Genomic DNA, 20,007 nt, shown 5'->3' with positions numbered 1-20,007 from the left:
GAGCTGCATGCAAACTGTAAGGTACAGATTAGAGAATTATGAATTTCCCCTCCAGTCTTTCATTATCCTCATGCTGGAAAAAGGTTTAACTTGGCTACAAATCAATTCTTATTACTAAACCCACCCACCAACCATGGTGTTACATTTCAAATTCTCAGTGTGTGCTTTTTCAGACCAAGAACCTTTAAACCATATGGTTTACCAGTATGGATGACTTGTGACTCCTACAGCTTGCAGTCCTCTGTCTGATGTAACATTTCCTATACATTGATTTACACAGTATACAGTCAAAATATCGAGTTTTTAATTTCGATTTACATTAATATTGAATTAAAAATATAGAATGGACACAATATCGAATGGGCAGAATATAGACTACAAAAATATCGAATCGAATAGCATTAATATCAAATTCAAAATATAGATTGGACAAAATATCGAATGGACAGAATATAGACTACAAAAATATAGAATGGACAGAATATAGAAAACAAAAATATAGAATGGACAGAACATAGACAACAAAAATATAGAATGGACAGAATATAGACAACAAAAATATTGAATTTGAGGTAAGTGAGTTAATATTATTTTTTTAATAATATCTAATTTTTTAAAGTATTTTTTATTCTAGTATATGTGTGAAAAGTGTATATTTATTTTCTAATTTATTTTAACTGATTAATGTTATGGTATTTTATTTTTGCGTAATATAATTCTGTAGTGGGTAGTGGGTTTACAGGGGAATAGGGTGGGAAGTTAATTAATTATAATTAATTAAATATGTTAATTTCTTTATTGGTATTTATTTTGAATTAATTGTTAATTATTAATAATTGGTAATTAATTAAAATATAATTAGTAATTCATTTTATTTAATTGATAAATATGTTAATGTTAATAATTTATTTTCTGTAGAGGGTTGTGGGTTTATAGAGGAATAGGGTGGGAAGTAATTTAATTATAATTAATTACATTTTTTAATTTATTTATTGGTATTTATTTTGAATTAATTGATATTAAAATATTTAATTGGTAATTAAATAACATATAATTGGTAATTTATTTTAATTAATTGATTAATTGATAATTATGTTAATTGTATTAATTTATTTTATGTTGTGAGTTGTGGGGTTGTAGGGTAATAGGGTGGGAAGTAATTTAATTGTAATTAATTACAGTTTTTTAATTTATTTATAGGTTTTTTGTTGTTCACATTTTTTATTATTTTTTAATTGTTAATTAATTAATTGTTAATTGGTAAATAATTTGTCTTAATAGGTAATACTTTTTAATAATTATTTTTATTTGTATTTTTAATTGATTAATTATTATATTATATAAAATTGTTAATTACTTTTAATTAATTTGTATTTGGTATTAATATTTAATTTATTTTTCTTTATATATGAAGTATTTACTTTCTCTACTGTTGCACTCTCTGGAGTTGGAATAGTAATTTTTACCCCTACCGTATCCAACGCTTTCCCTACTGTTGCACTCTCTGGAGTTGGAATAGTAATTTTTACCCCTACGCTATCCAACGCTTTCCCTACTGTCACACTCTCTGGAGTGGGAATAGTAATTTTTACACCTACCCTATCCAACGCTTTCCCTACTGTTGCACTTTCTGAAGTTTGAACAGTAATATTTGCCCCTATGCTATCCAACACTTTCCCTACTGTTGCACTCTCTGGAGTGAGAATAGTAATTTTTACCCCTATGCTAACCAACGCTTTCCTTACTGTTGCACTCTTTGGAGTGGGAATAGTCAATTTCACCCTGCTGCTATTCAACGTTTTCTCTACTGTTGCACTCTCTGGAGTTGGAATAGTAATTTTTACCCCTATGCTATCCAATGTTTTCCCTACTGTTGCACTCTCTAGAGTGGGAATAGTAATTTTTACACCTACGCTATCCAACGCTTTCCCTACTGTTGCACTCTCTGGAGTGGGAATAGTAATTTTTACCCCTACGCTATCCAACGCTTTCCCTACTGTTGCACTCTCTGGAGTGGGAATAGTAATTTTTACCCCTATGCTAACCAACGCTTTCCTTACTGTTGCACTCTTTGGAGTGGGAATAGTCAATTTTACCCTGCTGCTATTCAACGTTTTCTCTACTGTTGCACTCTCTGGAGTTGGAATAGTAATTTGTACCCCTATACTATCCAATGTTTACCCTACTGTTGCACTCTGTGGAGTGGGAATAGTAATTTATACCCATACGCTATCCTACGCTTTCCTAATGTTGCACTCTCTGGAGTTGGAATAGTAATATTTACCCCTACGCTATACAACGCTTTCCCTACTGTTGCACTCTCTGGAGTTGGAATAGTAATTTTTACCCCTACCCTATCCAACGCTTTCCCTACTGTTGCACTCTCTGGAGTGGGATTAGTAATTGTTAGAACCGGCTGTCTCTAGTTGGCAGAGGTATGCACTTCTGACAAATAGGGACACACCTTTTCTAGTCAGGGCAAGGGGATCACACCCTTCGATAACCCCTGCTCACCCCCTTGGTAGCTTGGCAGAGCAGACAGGCTTATCTCAGAGGCTGTGTGTTAAGCATTTATGACCACATACAGTAATAAAGTGAATACACTACAAATGGACACGACACAGTAGTATTATAAAAATACGTATTTTTATATAAGGCTTAGCACAAGACCAAATAACGACAAAAAATGTACACAATCGTAATTAATACTCTGGGAAGGAAAAAGGGATAGTTCAAAGGTAGGTTCTTCTTTAGCACAAAAGTCTTTAGTATCAAAGCAAATCTTCTTCTTGGCAATACAGGTCTTAGCAACAGGGTAACCCACACGGTGGCTACACGACGTCGAGGCAAAGTTAATCCAAAGGTTCGGCGTCGACCGCAAGGAGCGCTTCGTCGAGCCCGGAGTCACACGGACCCCCAACAACATAGTACCTTTAGGAAAATGAAGCACACGATGATCAGCGGCGTCGAGCAATCCGGCGTCGCGTCTTCGGTGTCGATCAGGCCTCAGCAGGCGTCGTCGTCGATGATGCGGTTGCACAGAGTGAGCAGCGCTCACGGCATCGAGAGGGCACGAGGGCGATGCGATCAGCAGCGGTGCAGACATGAGGTCCTTTGGAGCTAGAGCCGTACTCCCACTCACTGGCGTTGCTGCTGGCGTCGGTCAGGCCCGGCGGCCGGTCGTCGAGGAAGCGAGACACTGGGGCCGTTACCCACTACGTCGAGCTGGATTCGGCGACGTCCGTCGGCGTCGAGATTGCTGGTTCTTTCAGAGGTGCTGGATTCTCAGGTTCCAGCAAATAGCACTTTAAGCAGATGAAGTCCTTTAGCCCTGTGACTTCAGCAGGAGACTGGCACTCTTCCAGTCCTTGGAGATTTTCTTAGCAAGCGTGAGAGTACACACACAGTTCCTCTCTCCTGGTTCCTTGGCAAAAATAAAGAAGCACTGCAGGATTCCCCCCAGCAAACAGCACACTGGCAGAAGGGGTTGGCAAGTCCTTAGATCAGCAGGCCTCTTGTCCTTGGTTACAGGGTTCCTTGTCAGAAGTGATCTAAATTCTTGGTTCAGGGGTCCTTCTCTTATACCCATTTCTGGCTTTGATCCCTTTGTCTATGTAGGGGAATTTCCCAACATCCTGGGTCTGTTGTGGGTGGAGCCAGGCAGTAGCACCTGGCCTATTCACTGAGCAGGGCTGGGTCCTCAGACGCCCAGCAGGAGGTGGAGCCAGCATTGACACTGGCAGGAGCAGAGCTATCGGCCTCCTGGCAGTAGGTGGGGCTGGGATCGTCCATGGCAGGCACAGAGCCATCAGCCGCTTGGCAGGAGGTGGAGCCAGCATTGTATCAGGCAGGGCAGGCTATCAACAACTACTCTCCCCCTACTCTCAACGCAAATGTCCCACTCATCCCACACTGACTCATCCAGACCTGTGGAGCCACCCAGCTCCTGTCACACACATGCAAGACCAGCAGAAACCAGATATGGTTAGACAAGAAAATAGACACTTTCTAAAAGTGCTATTTTCGAACCCAGAGTCCAAAAACCATCCACACCAACGGATGCGTAATTAAACCCCGAGTTCAGGGATACCAAACTCGACATTGCACCATGCTCCCCGAGCCAGCTAGGATCATAGCATTAATAATCCCGGCGGCCCATTCTAATCAATGGAGAGCAGGCTACCTCGCAATAGTGAAGAACGAAGATGGTGGTAATTCACTATTAGGACATGCCAACTTGGTCAGGCGTGTCCTACCTTATACTTCCAATGCACCCTGCCCGTGGCCTACCATAGGGGTGACTAACATGAAGTCAAGGGAAGGTTTGAGGGGCTGGCAAGTAGGTATACTTGCACAGCCTGCGTGACAGCACTAGGCTGCACGTGGGTCTCGCAATGACCGACCCGTAGACATTCTTTTACGAGGCCGCCCCTGTGGGTGGCACAACACGTGCTGCAAGCCCACGAGCGGCATTTGTATTTACAAGCCCCGGCACTCCTGGTGCACTAGACTAGGGACTGATAGTAAACCAAATAAGCCAAACATGGATACAATCGATACATCAATTTAACATAGGGAGCACTTGCGCTGTGGCACTGATCAGCAGTGACACCGCGCCCAAAGCATATACCAACAAAACATCATAAAACAGTGGAGGCAAACAGAAAAAATGGAGGAGAGACTCAAGCCAATGATGTCAGGTCTAACACGTGTCCCTCCAGCTGAAATGTGGGGAGAACTACCCTTGACCTAGGGAGTCCTCTTCACTAAGGCGGAAAAATCTGGACAGACCATCAGCATTGGCGTGATCGGTACCAGGGCGGTGTTCCACCGTAAAGTCCATCCCCTGTAGGGAAATGGACCACCTCAACAGTTTCGGATTCTCACCCCTCATCTGCATCAACCATCTGAGGGGCCTGTGGTCTGTCTGAACCCGGAAGTGAGTCCCAAACAGGTAGGGTCTTAGCTTCTTCAGCGCCCAGACCACAGCAAATGCTTCTCTCTCTATCGCACTCCACCTCGTTTCCCTGGGAAGTAACCTCCTACTGATGAAGGCTACAGGCAAGTCTCGGCCCTCTTCATTCACCTGAGCTAGAACAGCCCCCACGCCATGCTCTGAAGCGTCCGTCTGGACAATAAATTCTTTTGAAAAGTCGGGTGCCTGGAGTATAGGTGCTGTGCACATTGCAGTTTTCAGGGTGTCGAAGGCCGTTTGACAGGCATCAGTCCAGATCACGTTTCGTTGCTGCTTCCTGGAAGTCAGCGAAGTCAAGGGGTGCACAATGTTACCGTAATCCTTGACAAACCTCCTGTAATAACCCGTGAGCCCTAAGAAGGCTCTCACCTGAGTTTGGGTTTTGGGCGGCGCCCAAGCCAGGATGGTATCAATCTTGGGTTGCAGGGGGGCAACCTTGCCGCTCCCTACTTGGTGCCCCAAGTACACCACCGAACCCTGCCCAATCTGGCACTTACTGGCTTTGATTGTGAGGCCTGCTCCGCGCAGGGCCAACAACACTTCCTGGAGGTGGCGCAAGTGTTCCTCCCAGCTGGCGCTGAACACTGCGATGTCGTCCAGGTAGGCAGCACTGAAATCCTCCAGTCCAGACAAGACCTGGTTGACCAACCTCTGGAAGGTGGCAGGGGCATTCTTCATCCCAAAGGGCATTACCCGGAATTGGTACAGCCCATCTGGTTTGGAGAATGCGGACCTCTCCTTTGCCCCATCAGTTAAGGTGATCTGCCAGTACCCAGACGTTAGACCAAACGTACTAAGGTACCGGGCAGCCCCCAACCGATCGATGAGCTCATCATCTCTGGGGATGGGGTGCGCATCAGTCTTCGTGACCGAATTGAGTCCTCGGTAATCCACGCAGAACCGGGGTTCCGGTGAAGCACCAGGCGCTGCAGCCTTCGGGACCAAGACCACTGGGCTGGCCCAAGGACTGCTAGAGGACTCAACCACCCCTAACGCAAACATTTTAGAGACCTCCTCCTTAATGTATGCTCGAACCTTGTCAGTCACCCTGTAAGCCTTGTGCTTCACAGGAGGGCTGTCTCCGGTGTCAACGTCATGGACACACCAATGAGTGACACCCGGAACCAAGGAAAACAGATCCGGGAATTGTCCCAACAGTTGGCGACAATCCTGTTTCTGTTCAAGGGTCAGTGTGTCAGAGAGGACCACACCATCCACTGACCCGTCTTCCTCTTTAGCACACAGGAGGTCAGGAAGAGGCTCACTCTCCTCCTCCATTCCAGCATCTGTAGCTAGGAGCATGCCCACTTCGGACCTTTCCAAGTGGGGCTTCAAACGGTTGACATGCAGGACCCGCAAGGGGTTCCTGGGAGATTTCAAGTCCACCAAGTAGGTGACATCGCTCTTCTTCTCCACAACCTTAAACGGTCCAGTCCACCTGTCCTTGAGCGCACAAGGTTCCACAGGGGACATGACCCACACTTCCTGACCAGGCTGAAGCTCTACCAGAGTGGCATTCCGGTCATACCATCGCTTCATCTCCTTCTGGCTGGCCTCCAGATTTGCCTGAGCAAGTTCTCTGAAGTGCCGAGTCTGGTTCCGAAAGGCCAGCATGTAGCTGTATACATCCTGGGGAGGTTTCCTGGGAGATTGCTCCCAGCCTTCCTTGACCAGACTCAAAGGCCCTCTTACCGGGTGACCGTACAAAAGGTCAAAGGGGCTGAACCCTAGAGACTTCTGTGGCACCTCACGGTAAGCAAACAACAGGCATGGCAAGAGGACGTCCCATTTCCGCCTCATTGGTTCTCCAATACCCATGATCATGCCTTTCAGGGTCCGGTTGAATCTCTCAACCAGCCCATTTCCTTGAGGGTGGTAAGGAGTGGTGAACTTGTAGGTTACCCCACACTCCTTCCACAGAGACTTCATATAGTTCGAAATGAAGTTGGTGCCCCGGTCTGACACCACCTCTCTGGGGAACCCCATCCGGGAGAAAACACCCATCAGTGCCCGTCCCACCACGGGGGCCGTCACTGTTCTGAGAGGGATGGCTTCCGGGTACCGTGTGGCATGGTCCACCAAGACCAGGATGAACCTGTTGCCCAGGGCTGTCTTGGGGTCCAGGGGCCCAACAATGTCAATACCCACCCGGTCAAAGGGGGTACTGACCACTGGAAAAGGTTGGAGGGGAGCCTTCTGCTTCCTTCCGCTTTTCCCACTTGCCTGGCAAGTGTGACAAGTCTTGCAATGGATGTCTACATCCCTTCGCATCTGAGGCCAATAAAAATGGGTGACAAGCCTGTCATAGGTCTTGTCCTGCCCCAGATGTCCAGCTAACGGAACGTCATGAGCCAAACCCAGTAGGAAGGCTCTGAAGCGCTGGGGTACCACCAGCACACGGGCTGACCCAGGCTCAGCAGCCTTAGGCTCGCTATACAGGAGGTCGTTCTCCCAGTACACAAAATGTGACCCTGACTGATCACCTGAGGATTGGGCTGAGGCCTGCTGCCTCATGCCCACAAGAGAAGGGCACACTTTCTGTTCCGCACAGAATTCCTCCCTGGAGGGACCACCATCCTGCTGCCAATGGGTCAGCTCGGGCAGGTCTCCCAGTTCGGCAATTTGTTCCCCTGTGGGCTCCAGGGCATCCCCCTCAGGGTCTACCTCCTCCTGGACCACGGGAACTACGGGGCCGGTTTCCCGCGCCTCCTGCCTCTTCTCTTCACAGCTGGGTCCTGGGCCGTACTTTCAGGCTCCGGGACCCCATCAACACCCTTACTCGCTGCCATCGAACGAGTGGTTGCACACACCCACTCTGGCACACCCAACATTTTCAAGTGCGCCTCTCTCTCCACCTTAGCCCAAGGGGAGTCTTCTAAATCATTGCCCAGGAGACAATCGACAGGCATGGCGGGCCTCACAGCAACCTGAAGAGTACCTGAAACTCCCCCCATTCAAAGGAAACTTGAGCCACCTCACACTCTTTCTGGGAGTTGTCGGCAGCTATCACGGGGTAGAATGCGTGGGGAACCACCTGCTCTCTGGACGCCAAGTGACACTTGACAGCTGTCACACTTGCTCCGGTGTCTCTGAGAGCTTCCACTCTACGGCCATTAATGGTCACCCACTGCCTATATTTACTAGTGTTACTAGGCAGAGGGGGTGGAGGGACCATTTGCATGTCTCCTAGCGAGACCAGGGACAACTCTGCAGGACCCCTCCCACCATGGACAACCATCTCCTCCCCTCCCAGGGCTACACTCGCCAACTGACGGAGGGGTGCACTCGGCGGTGCATTCGATTTCTTCATGGGACACTGGGGATCATAATACTGGTGTCCCACCTGCCCACAAGTGTAGCAGGTTAGGGGGCCCCTATGAACAGGTTTACCCATCGGGCCCCTGGCTTCTTCTCAGGGGGAGGCTGGGAACCTTTCCCTTGGTTCCCTTGGGGATTACTTTTGGGCCCTTTCTGAGACTCCTTCTGTTTACCCTTGTCCCCCCCACTCTTCTGCTGGGGACCCTGCCCACCTTTGGCTGAGTCTCCCACTGGATCCTTGTGGACCCTGGTACTGACCCAGCGGTCTGCCTCCTCAGCAAGTTTTCTAGGATTAGATATCTTGCTATCAATCAGGTGCTGGCGCAGCTCTGGAAAACAGTTATTCGACAAATGCTCCCAAGCAAACAAATCATAAAGAGCTTCATAACTTTCCACTTTGCTACCCTTTACCCAACCATCCATGGCTCGCAAAAATAAGATACATATTCAACCCACGTCGTACCAGGCAACTTCTTACATTCTCTAAAAGCTTGTCTGTACTTCTCGGGGGTTAGGCCATACCGCAACATTAAAGCATCTTTCATATGAGTATACGACATCCTATCCTCAACAGGCATGTCTAACAGGGTATCTCTCCCCTCATTCACAAAGCGACCCCACAACCCCGCTCCCCAATTCTTCTCAGGGACCTGGTGGGCCAACAATGCTAACTCATATGCTTTAAACCACTGACCAATATCTTCGTTCCTATGATAATCTTTTATCACATCTTTGGGAAAGTAAAACTTACTTTCTGCAGGCCCAGATGGGATGCTGCCACCAGAGGGATTCAATTCTAACTTCTTAGCTTGGATGTACAACTCCCTCAACTTGGTATCACACTCCAAAGCTAACTTCTCTCTTTCAAAATCTAACTTTTTGGTCTCCAAATCAGCTTCTCTTCTACCTCTTGCATTTTCGAACTCCAACTGCCCATTTATCTTTAGCCTTGCCATTTCCATGTTGTATGCACGCTCCTTCGCCCTTTCTTCACGCTCTTCAGGGGAAAGACTTTTGGAGGAAACACTGCTTCCGGGAGAGGACTCAGGCCCATTCGCTGGCGCCTCCTCATCCCCTTCCACTGGCGGTACCACCACCGGATCAGTGGGATCTCTTGATTCCAACCAGGCCTCCAAAGCTTTGAGATATTGCTCTTTTCTTGAGAGGCCTTTGGTAGGCACTTTCAGCTGCTTGCAGAAGAGTTTCAGCTCCCTCAAGCCATAGTCGTTTATCTTCACTCTGTCGAATTCCTCCTCCACAATAACAGGGGTAGTGACTCCGTTGTCGCTCATGGTCAAAACTGGCAGTGTTCAAAAAATCAAGTTTCAGAAAAGCGGAGAACCAAAAATAGGTTCCTTCCAAATCGGATTGTGACTGCGCTATGGTCTGCTTACACTACGTAGCGTACACTAATCACTGCACATGGGTCATAAATGCAAGGTCCAAATCCTCACCGCTGCACCCAATGTTAGAACCGGCTGTCTCTAGTTGGCAGAGGTATGCACTTCTGACAAATAGGGACACACCTTTTCTAGTCAGGGCAAGGGGATCACACCCTTCGATAACCCCTGCTCACCCCCTTGGTAGCTTGGCAGAGCAGACAGGCTTATCTCAGAGGCTGTGTGTTAAGCATTTATGACCACATACAGTAATAAAGTGAATACACTACAAATGGACACGACACAGTAGTATTATAAAAATAAGTATTTTTATATAAGGCTTACCACAAGACCAAATAACGACAAAAAATTTACACAATCGTAATAAATACTCTGGGAAGGAAAAAGGGATAGTTCAAAGGTAGGTTCTTCTTTAGCACAAAAGTCTTTAGTATCAAAGCAAATCTTCTTCTTGGCAATACAGTTCTTAGCAACAGGGTAACCCACACGGGGGCTACACGACGTTGAGGCAAAGTTAATCCAAAGGTTCGGCGTCGACCGCAAGGAGCGCTACGTCGAGCCCGGAGTCACACGGACCCCCAACAACATAGTACCTTTAGGAAAATGAAGCACACGACGGCGTCGAGCAATCCGGCGTCGCGTCTTCGGTGTCGATCAGGCCTCAGCAGGCGTCGTCGTCGATGATGCGGTTGCACAGAGTGAGCAGCGCTCACGGCGTTGAGAGGGCACGAGGGCGATGCGATCAGCAGCGGTGCAGACACGAGGTCCTTTGGAGCTAGAGCTGTACTCCCACTCACTGGCGTTGCTGCTGGCGTCGGTCGGGCCCGGCGGCCGGTCGTCGAGGAAGCGAGACACTGGGGCCGTTACCCACTACGTCGAGCTGGATTCGGCGACGTCCGTCTGCGTCGAGATTGCTGGTTCTTTCAGAGGTGCTGGATTCTCAGGTTCCAGCAAATAACACTTTAAGTAGATGAAGTCCTTTAGCCCTGTGACTTCAGCAGGAGACTGGCACTCTTCCAGTCCTTGGAGATTTTCTTAGCAAGCGTGAGAGTACACACACAGTTCCTCTCTCCTGGTTCCTTGGCAAAAATAAAGAAGCACTGCAGGATTCCCCCCAGCAAACAGCACACTGGCAGAAGGGGTAGGCAAGTCCTTAGATCAGCAGGCCTCTTGTCCTTGGTTACAGGGTTCCTTGTCAGAAGTGATCTAAATTCTTGGTTCAGGGGTCCTTCTCTTATACCCCTTTCTGGCTTTGATCCCTTTGTCTATGTAGGGGAATTTCCCAACATCCTGGGTCTGTTGTGGGTGGAGCCAGGCAGTAGCACCTGGCCTATTCACTGAGCAGGGCTGGGTCCTCAGACGCCCAGCAGGAGGTGGAGCCAGCATTGACACTGGCAGGAGCAGAGCTATCGGCCTCCTGGCAGGAGGTGGGGCTAGGATCGTCCATGGCAGGCACAGAGCCATCAGCCGCTTGGCAGGAGGTGGAGCCAGCATTGTATCAGGCAGGGCAGGCTATCAACATTTACTCTCCCCCTACTCTCAACGCAAATGTCCCACTCATCCCACACTGACTCATCCAGACCTGTGGAGCCACCCAGCTCCTGTCACACACACGCAAGACCAGCAGAAACCAGATATGGTTAGACAAGAAAATAGACACTTTCTAAAAGTGCTATTTTCGAACCCAGAGTCCAAAAACCATCCACACCAACGGATGCGTAATTAAACCCCGAGTTCAGGGATACCAAACTCGACATTGCACCATGCTCCCCAAGCCAGCTAGGATCATAGCATTAATAATCCCGGCGGCCCATTCTAATCAATGGAGAGCAGGCTACCTCGCAATAGTGAAGAACGAAGATGGCGGTAATTCACTATTAGGACATGCCAACTTGGTCAGGCGTGTCCTACCTTATACTTCCAATGCACCCTGCCCGTGGCCTACCATAGGGGTGACTAACATGAAGTCAAGGGAAGGTTTGAGGGGCTGGCAAGTAGGTATACTTGCACAGCCTGCGTAACAGCACTAGGCTGCACGTGGGTCTCGCAATGACCGACCCGTAGACATTCTTTTACGAGGCCGCTCCTGTGGGTGGCACAACACGTGCTGCAAGCCCACGAGCGGCATTTGTATTTACAAGCCCCGGCACTCCTGGTGCACTAGACTAGGGACTGATAGTAAACCAAATAAGCCAAACATGGATACAATCGATACATCAATTTAACATAGGGAGCACTTGCGCTGTGGCACTGATCAGCAGTGACCCGCGCCCAAAGCATATACCAGCAAAACATCGTAAAACAGTGGAGGCAAACAGAAAAAATGGAGGAGAGACTCAAGCCAATGATGTCAGGTCTAACAGTAATTTTTACCCCAACGCTATCCAACGCTTTCTCTACTGTTGCACTCTCTGGAGTGGGAATAGTAATTTTTAACCCTGCTCTATCCAACGTTTTGCCTACTGTTGCACTCTCTGGAGTGGGAATAGTAATTTTTACCCCTACGCTATCCAACGCTTTCCTACTGTTGCACTCTCTGGAGTGGGAATAGTAATTTTTACCCCTACGCTATCCAACGCTTTCCCTACTGTTGCACTCTCTGGAGTGGGAATAGTAATTTTTACCCCTACGCTATCCAACGCTTTCCCTACTGTTGCACTCTTTGGAGTCAATTTTACCCTGCTGCTATCCAACGTTTTCTCTACTGTTGCACTCTCTGGTTTCATGCCTACTGCGTAGCTGAAATGGTGTGCTATTAAAGAGTTTGTTTCAGACAAGTGGCTGCAAGAAAATGAATTAATGCATCCGTGTCTGTGGACCCCGAAGTTCATTCTACTGTGGTATTTGTGGATTTCTTTAGCTTGCACATTCTCTGCTTCTGGGTGGCCACCATAGAATGGAAGGGAGAAGAGAGAAGGCATTTAGTGGGGTTTTAGGAGGTGCACAATAGGTCAGCCATCACAGCTCAGGGCAAAAGGCACACAATCACCCTGCAGCACCAATCAATTTAGGAAGGAAATGCAGCACGTTTACAACACAGCGTGTGCTTTTCAGCTTAATCTGCCTTGTTTTCAGACTTTCTGTATTGCTTTGTTAGTAGTAGAGCGAGGCTACAGGGGAGATTGTGTGCTTTTAAGTATTCATGTTAAATGCAGCCCCCTTCACAATCTGTGATGGATATGAATACTTAAATAAAAGCAAACAATCCACCCCCGCAGCCTCCCTTTACTAACAAAGCAATACAGAAAGTCTGAAAACAAGGCAGATTAACCTGAAAATACAAGCAGTGTTTTTAAAGTTGCTGTTTTGTTAGTAAAGCATGGCTGCGGGGAGATTGAGTTCTTTTGTTTACGTATGCATGTTAATCGCAGCTCATGAAGGTGGCTGCAATTAACATGAATACTTAAATAAAAGCACACAATATTCCCCGCAGCCGTGCTTTTCTAACAAAACAATACAGCAAGTCTCCAAACAGTGCTTGCGCTTCAGGTCAATCTAAAAGTACACATGGCAGGTCTCGCTGCTGGGGTTAGAAACAAAAGTACAGCAAGTGCCCACACTGTAAGACTTACCTGCCGCTCCCGAGTGTTCACTTCAAGGTGGTCACTTTCGCCATCCACGCAGTCTGGAAATGCCCGTTTTTCAAGCCGCTTGGCATTATAGATCTCAAGACCCCCCTTAAATAGGCCTTATAGGCATCCCAAACTACCTGGTTTGTCGCAGAGCCTTTGTTTACTACGAAATATAACTTCAATTTTTCTCTTAAATCTCGAACCACCTCCCAATTCAATAAAATGGTCCTGTCTAATGTCCATCTTCTCTGCCCTTCCTTTTGCTGCACCGTCAAAGCCAGGAGAACTGCAGAATGGTCTGACACTATTGCAGGAATATGTGTTACCCTAATTACTTCTCCACATAAATCTTGATCTAACAAAAAATAATCAATGCGGAAATGATGTCTGGACTTTTTCCTATAAAAAGTAAACTCTCTGACCTCCGTTATCTTGGTGCGCCATATTTCAATTAAATCAAATTCCTTCATCATGCTTTTCAATCTGGAAAATGATCTTGGTAGGCTGATGTACTTAACTTTTGAACTCCTATCTAGCCCTTTGTCTATAAGTAGATTGAAGTCGCATCCCACGCAAGAGGTGCAATCGCTTCTAATAGACAGGTTTCCAACTTAATTAGAGCCTCTGTGTTATCATTGTTTGGCCCATAATATATTGCACAGATCAGAGGCCTATTTTGAATTGCGAAAGTTGCCACTAACCATCTGCCTGAACAATGTTTTTATTAATAAAGTGCAAGACAGATAGATAGACATTAATTACATACAGCATCTGCAAGTTACATTTAACTCCGCACCTGGGACAAAGGCCGGAAAAAAGCATATATATTAAACAGTTACCTCTCTGTCTCTGCCTCTACGCATTTCCAATTCCACCACAGGCGATACACATATCTCCGATACACAAATTCAACTTCGACCATTTCCTATTCCATTTCTTCGCCCCTCCCTAGACAAAAGCGCCTGTCTCCAGTCCTCCTCATCAATTGGCCCAAGGTCTCCCTACCATTGCTCCTTAAGCTTTCCAAAGATATCAGGCAAATTATTACAAATTTTTTTATAGGTCAGGGAGATCGCCTTGGACTGCAACAACCCATCTAACATGCGATCCTCAAGGGGTGACGATTCCGGTATTTCCTCGCAGCTAGGGAAGGCCGCCTGCAAAGTATGTCTAATTTGCAGATACCTAGTACAGCTCCTCAAATCTGAGAATCGCTCCTCTTTGAACCAGGTCTTTGACTGTCGAGATACTAATGACATCCCACCTATCAAACCCCGGGTGGTAACAAAGCATGCTGAGTTTCTGTGAATACCACAGTGGTGTTGCCTTGGTGAGCACTCCTGCCCATCCCAGACGTGAGTTAGCTAACCACCAGATCTGAACCGTATGTAACGTTGGGCCAATATATTGTTGCTTCTTAGTACAGGAGTACAGAGCCCCTAGATAGCCCGAACGATCCATCTGATACCTTGCTAGAGCATATGCAGGGTTATCTGGCGGGGCTTATCTCCATCTGTTCACAGCCACCAATTGGGAAGCCCAGTAATACAGCTGTATGTCAGGCAACACAATGCCTCCATCATACCAGCCTTTCATCAGTTTCCGAAGCGCAATCCTCTGGGCTTTAGCATCCCAGAGCAGAGTACGTATCTCCCCTTCCACCGCTACAAAATATGTATCCAGAATCCGGTACGGGCGACCTCCAGTTGAGGTTCCGTGACAATCGTAAGTGGTGTCTTCGACTCGCACGAACATGGTCGAGTCTGGTATCTATGAACCGCAAATAACGAGTTTAGTAAGTGTGCGCAGTTTCGCTGTGCTAACTTAAACCGTTCATTTGTTATGTGGGTTTTTCATCTGTACCCACGGGTTCCATCTTAGATACGGCATCCATTTTGTCTCTTGCCCTCAAGTAGCCAGCGAACGGACGCTGTCCGCTTCGCGACCCTGGGACTCCCAAGATATTGACGGAAGACACATGTTCTTTGTAAATGTCTTTATGACGAGGGGGATGCTACTGTAAGGCAGATGGTGCCGCTCGAGGCTCATCTTGCCGCACGGGCTTATTGTCTCAGTCGTGCATCTCATTAGGCACGTCCCTTTGATGCCTGTATCTGGTGTTCCTTGATACCCCCCTTTTTTACACCCTTTCCGATCTCCCCACTGTCTCCGTCTTCCTCTGCACCTGTCTTCGTTCCTATTTCGATCTGTTTTACTGCCGATTGGAATGTGCTAATAGTGGGAAGATGGGTTTTTACAGTTGGGAACCGCCAAATGTTTCCGCACTTATGTTCCGGACCTTGTGTGTTCCAAAGTGACCAAAGCGACCCCTCTGGGGGCTAATTGTGGGAACCGGGTTGTAAACTTTTGTGTTCAATGTTATCCTATGGGTAAAAACTGTATAAAAGGAGCGATCCACAAAACCAATTTGAAGCAGTCTTCCCGAACTACACTCGATGTACTTCCTGTGACTTCTGTGTTCCCTGCAGCAAATAAAGCTAGAATCTTTGACGCCCAAGGAAGTGTCCCGTGTCTCTGTGACTTGTACGCCGGAGCAGGTTACCCACGAAGGTTTCAGGTGTTGTGCCCTGGCACCGCTGGGTCCAAAAGAACCCAGTCCTTCAGTTGGCGCCCAACGTGGGGCTGCATCAGTGGTACCGGTCCAAGCCCGACGATCGTGAGGAACTTCGTGTGAAATCTCCGAGGGAAGGTGCACCCCGCTTTATCGATCTTGTTGTCGGAATAAGTGGCCCGAAGACTTTTCCCGCGAAGATTCCCGCCTCCTGACGGCTGCGACGGACTGCTGCCCTGACTGTAGACCTGTTTTGGCGCCTGGCGTAGACCGTGGTATAGCGAGACGATTGACGGGCCTTCCTGAGGACGCCATCGATCTTTGAGTTAAGTATTTTGTGGGTCGCTCCCAGAGTTCTTGGTTGTTGACACTTTAGCGAGTGTCTTTGTTGTAAACGCTGTGTGAGTGTTTTTGTCGGTGACACTTTGCTAGCGTACTTTGTTGTTGTATTGTTTGACGACTGCAGCCGCCAAAACCCGAGGGTTTTGTTCTTTGCTGGGACTTGGTAAATCCCGTAACCCTTGAAGTTTGTGAAACTCGGCTAGTGTGCAAGATGCCTGGTCGCAGTACTTTGTTCAGTTGTTTTAGACCTTGTGGTGCGGATTCCCGACTGGAGGACTCGTGTCCGATACCTCCGGTTGGAACTCCTACTTATGATTTATATAGCAAACATGGGCTAGGCCCGATTGCTTTTAATGATTATTGGATTAAATATACAAAGAAAGACGGCGACCTTCGTTGGCCACCTCACGGTAGCTTCGAGGCGTCGATCTTAGATAATTTGGAAATAAAGTTGTTCGAACGTAAATCTAGGCCGGCCATGTTTGATGCCTTTCGGTTGTGGCGCAAAGAAGCCCGACAGAAAGAAATCAGACAGAATAAACGTAGTCAGCGAGATAATGTTGCTACCATAGTGAAGAAAGCTGAGCAGTTTCAGCGTGATAAGGAGGATAAGGATAAGGAAGTGTTTGAGAGACTACAGCGTATGTCCATAGATAAATGCTATCCTGCTTTGCCTACGGAGTCGGATAAGAAGGAAGAGTTAGTTGAGGATCCCTTAATGTCCTATCTTATGAAGTCGCCACCTCCGTACGTACAGGGTACCGCAGCTCCTGTGGTCCCTGCCGTACCTGTTCCTCCACCTATTGTTCCTCCACCAGTTCCTCAACCTGCACCCGCTCTTCCGTCTGTTCCTGCACCTTTGTCTGTTTCTATTCCTACTGCTCCTCCACTTCCACATACTCCTGCTCCCGCTACTGCTCCTGTTTTGTTAACCCCTGTTGTTGCTCCTGTTTCTACTCCTTCTCTTGTTAGTCCTGTGTCTTACTCTTCTCCCTCTACTCGTAATCGTAATTCTCCCCTTGCGACAAACTTCTTTCAGTCGCTCGGACCTGTTTTTGGGTCTGCTGGATCTGACGGTCCTCAGAGACGTAGTCAGCTTCCTGGTAATAGAGAACGTGTTGCATTATATAATATGGCGATGGGTTGGATGGTAAATCCTCTTAGAAATCCACCCCGTATTGTCCTCGAAACGTTTAATCAGTTCAACATACCAACTCAGAGATATGTGTTTGACGAAATGTGCAAGTTCCTTCATGATCAGATAGCGGCCGATGCGCCTGACGAGGTGCTGACCGCCCTGTCTGAACTTCGGCTTCAGTTCGCAACTGGACTGATAGTAGATACTAATGTTCGACGTGCTATTGAGCGGTTGCTATCTCTTCGTCCCGCTCCTATTCCTCATGCATTGTTCGTTGAAGATATTGAAAGACAAGACGAGTCTGGCCAATATCCTATGCGTGAAGTTCCTCCGGTTTGGATACCAGCTGATCCTAATGCTCAACCTCATCCGATAGTGGCGCATTTTGAGAGAGTGTGGATACACCTCCCATGGAAACGATCGGAAGTGCTTCAGGTCAAACAATCTTTGCCCGATCCTCGTAAAAATCCCACTGGGTATTATAAGGAATTATCGCAGCTCGTAGATGCTACGGTAATGAATCTTGCCGATATCGATATGTTGTTTGGCAACGTCGTACCGCAACCGGTATGGGCTAAGATTCGTCACCAAGATCACGCAAATGAATTAGGTGGTGATTGGGCTGCCATTACAGCGGCAGACGCTGGACAAGTGGCTGCTACTAAACCCGATCAGTTGATTGCTGCTCTCCCCCAGCGAATAATTGCATTAATGAAAACGCTTATGCCAGCTATGAGGGTAAATTGGGACAAGTTGTCAGCCTGTAAGCAGAAGAAAGATGAGAGTGTTTCCGATTTCTTTACGAGGTTCGAGGAAGCATTCATTGATCATAGTGGACAGGATATGGGTACTGAGGGTGGACAGAGGTTGTTTGTGGATAAATTCGTGTCGAACTTGTTGCCCGATCTGAGCAATAAATTAAAGAATTCGGAAAGTGCATGGGCCGTTTCTACCTCAGCTCAGATATTGGCTACGGCACAATATTACGAGAATAGAGAGAAAGAGGAAAATGACCGTGCTGATAAAAAGACGAAAGAGCTAAAAACTAAAGTGTTGTTACAACAAGCGTATCCGCCACGTTCTAATCAGAACGCGTCCCAACAGAATAGATCACAGTCGCAATCGAATCGATCGCAGTCGCGTAATGATTCCTCTTTCCGAAGATCTTCATTAGGGTACAATCAATGTGCTTATTGTAGACAGGAGGGGCACATTAAATTCAATTGTCCTGCTTTAAATGAACGTAATAGTGGTAATTCGTCTAAAGGAGGCCGTGGTGGTTCACAGCACGCATCACGTGGTAGAGGTCGTGGTGCTCAGAATGATCGCTCTGACGATTCATCAAATTCTAATAACTGTTTCGATCAACGTGGATCATCGCAAGGACGATCTGCGCAGTACAATGTAGATGATTATTACGTCGATCAGGGAACTGACGATAGTAATTACTAGGATAGCCAAAGACAAGGAGAGGGAGTGGTATCAGTTCCGGTTGATCAGAGAGGGCCTTACGTCGCAGTTGCTACATCGGGCGTCGTTGAGCCTTTTCTGTTGGACACTGGTGCAGCGAAAAGTTCTATCATGTATTCGAAACTCCCTGGCGCACCTTTGTCTGGCTTAACAAATGTTTCCGTTGGATTCTCTGGCGCCCCCGTTAGCAATCCAGTTTCACGCCCTTTGCCCCTTCAAATTGGGCCTCGTGAGCTCGAAGCTCCGTTGATTTTGACTACTGGTTGTGGTGAAAATCTTTTGGGTCTGGATTTGCTTAAACGCTTGTATGCAACTTTGTATTGTTCTCCTGCGGGTGTAAAGCTTACGTTAGGAGAGAGGGTAGTCTCTCCCATGTATTTGTCCCTCGATAAGCTTCCACCGGAATTGAGTTCTCTTCCTGCGTCTTTGTGGGCGACGGGTCCAAATGACGTGGGCCTACTTGATATCTCTCCTTATGTTGTTCAGTTGAAATCTAATGCGCGATTGCCACGTATTCCCCAATACCGTATCTCCCTTGATGGTGAACGAGCATTGTTAGCGATCATCTATGATTTGATCGAGAAAGATGTTATTGAAGAGACTCGGGGAAACGTGTGCAATAGCCCTGTACTGCCCATTCTTAAACGTACTGATCCTACCAAACCGCCTGTTTATCGTTTTGTTATTGATTTACGGGAGGTAAATAAAATTGTGGTTCCTCAATTCCCTGTTGTGCCTGACATCACGGCGCTACTGACTCTGATTCCAGCTTCTGCGTCATGGTTTTCGGTGATTGATTTGAAAAATGCGTTTTTCAGCATCCCGATTGCCGAAGAGAGCAGGGACCTTTTCGGTTTCTCTCTTGGTGGACGTAGCTTCCGGTTCAAACGCGCTCCTCAGGGCTACTGTGAAAGTCCATCGATTTACAGTCAAGCTTTGAAGGGTCAACTGGATGCGTTTAGGTTGCCGGTTGGTGCGGCTTTAATCCAATACGTCGACGACTTATTGGTGGCCGCTGATACTCAGGACATTTGCAAGATTGCTACAGTGTCGTTGCTGCAACATCTCTGTGAGTTACATCACAAGGTGTCACCTTCTAAACTCCAATATTGTTGTCAAGAAGTAACCTATCTAGGTCACTTATTGTCAAAGGAGGGAAGGAGATTGACCCCAGAGAGAATTGCAGCGATTGCGCGAATGGCTGTGCCACAAACCCAAAG

Source organism: Lissotriton vulgaris, chromosome 11 (assembly GCF_964263255.1).
Source record: "Lissotriton vulgaris chromosome 11, aLisVul1.2, whole genome shotgun sequence".
NCBI lineage: Eukaryota > Metazoa > Chordata > Amphibia > Caudata > Salamandridae > Lissotriton > Lissotriton vulgaris.
The sequence above is the reverse complement of the archived record's forward strand: the minus strand, read 5'-3'. Positions refer to the sequence as shown.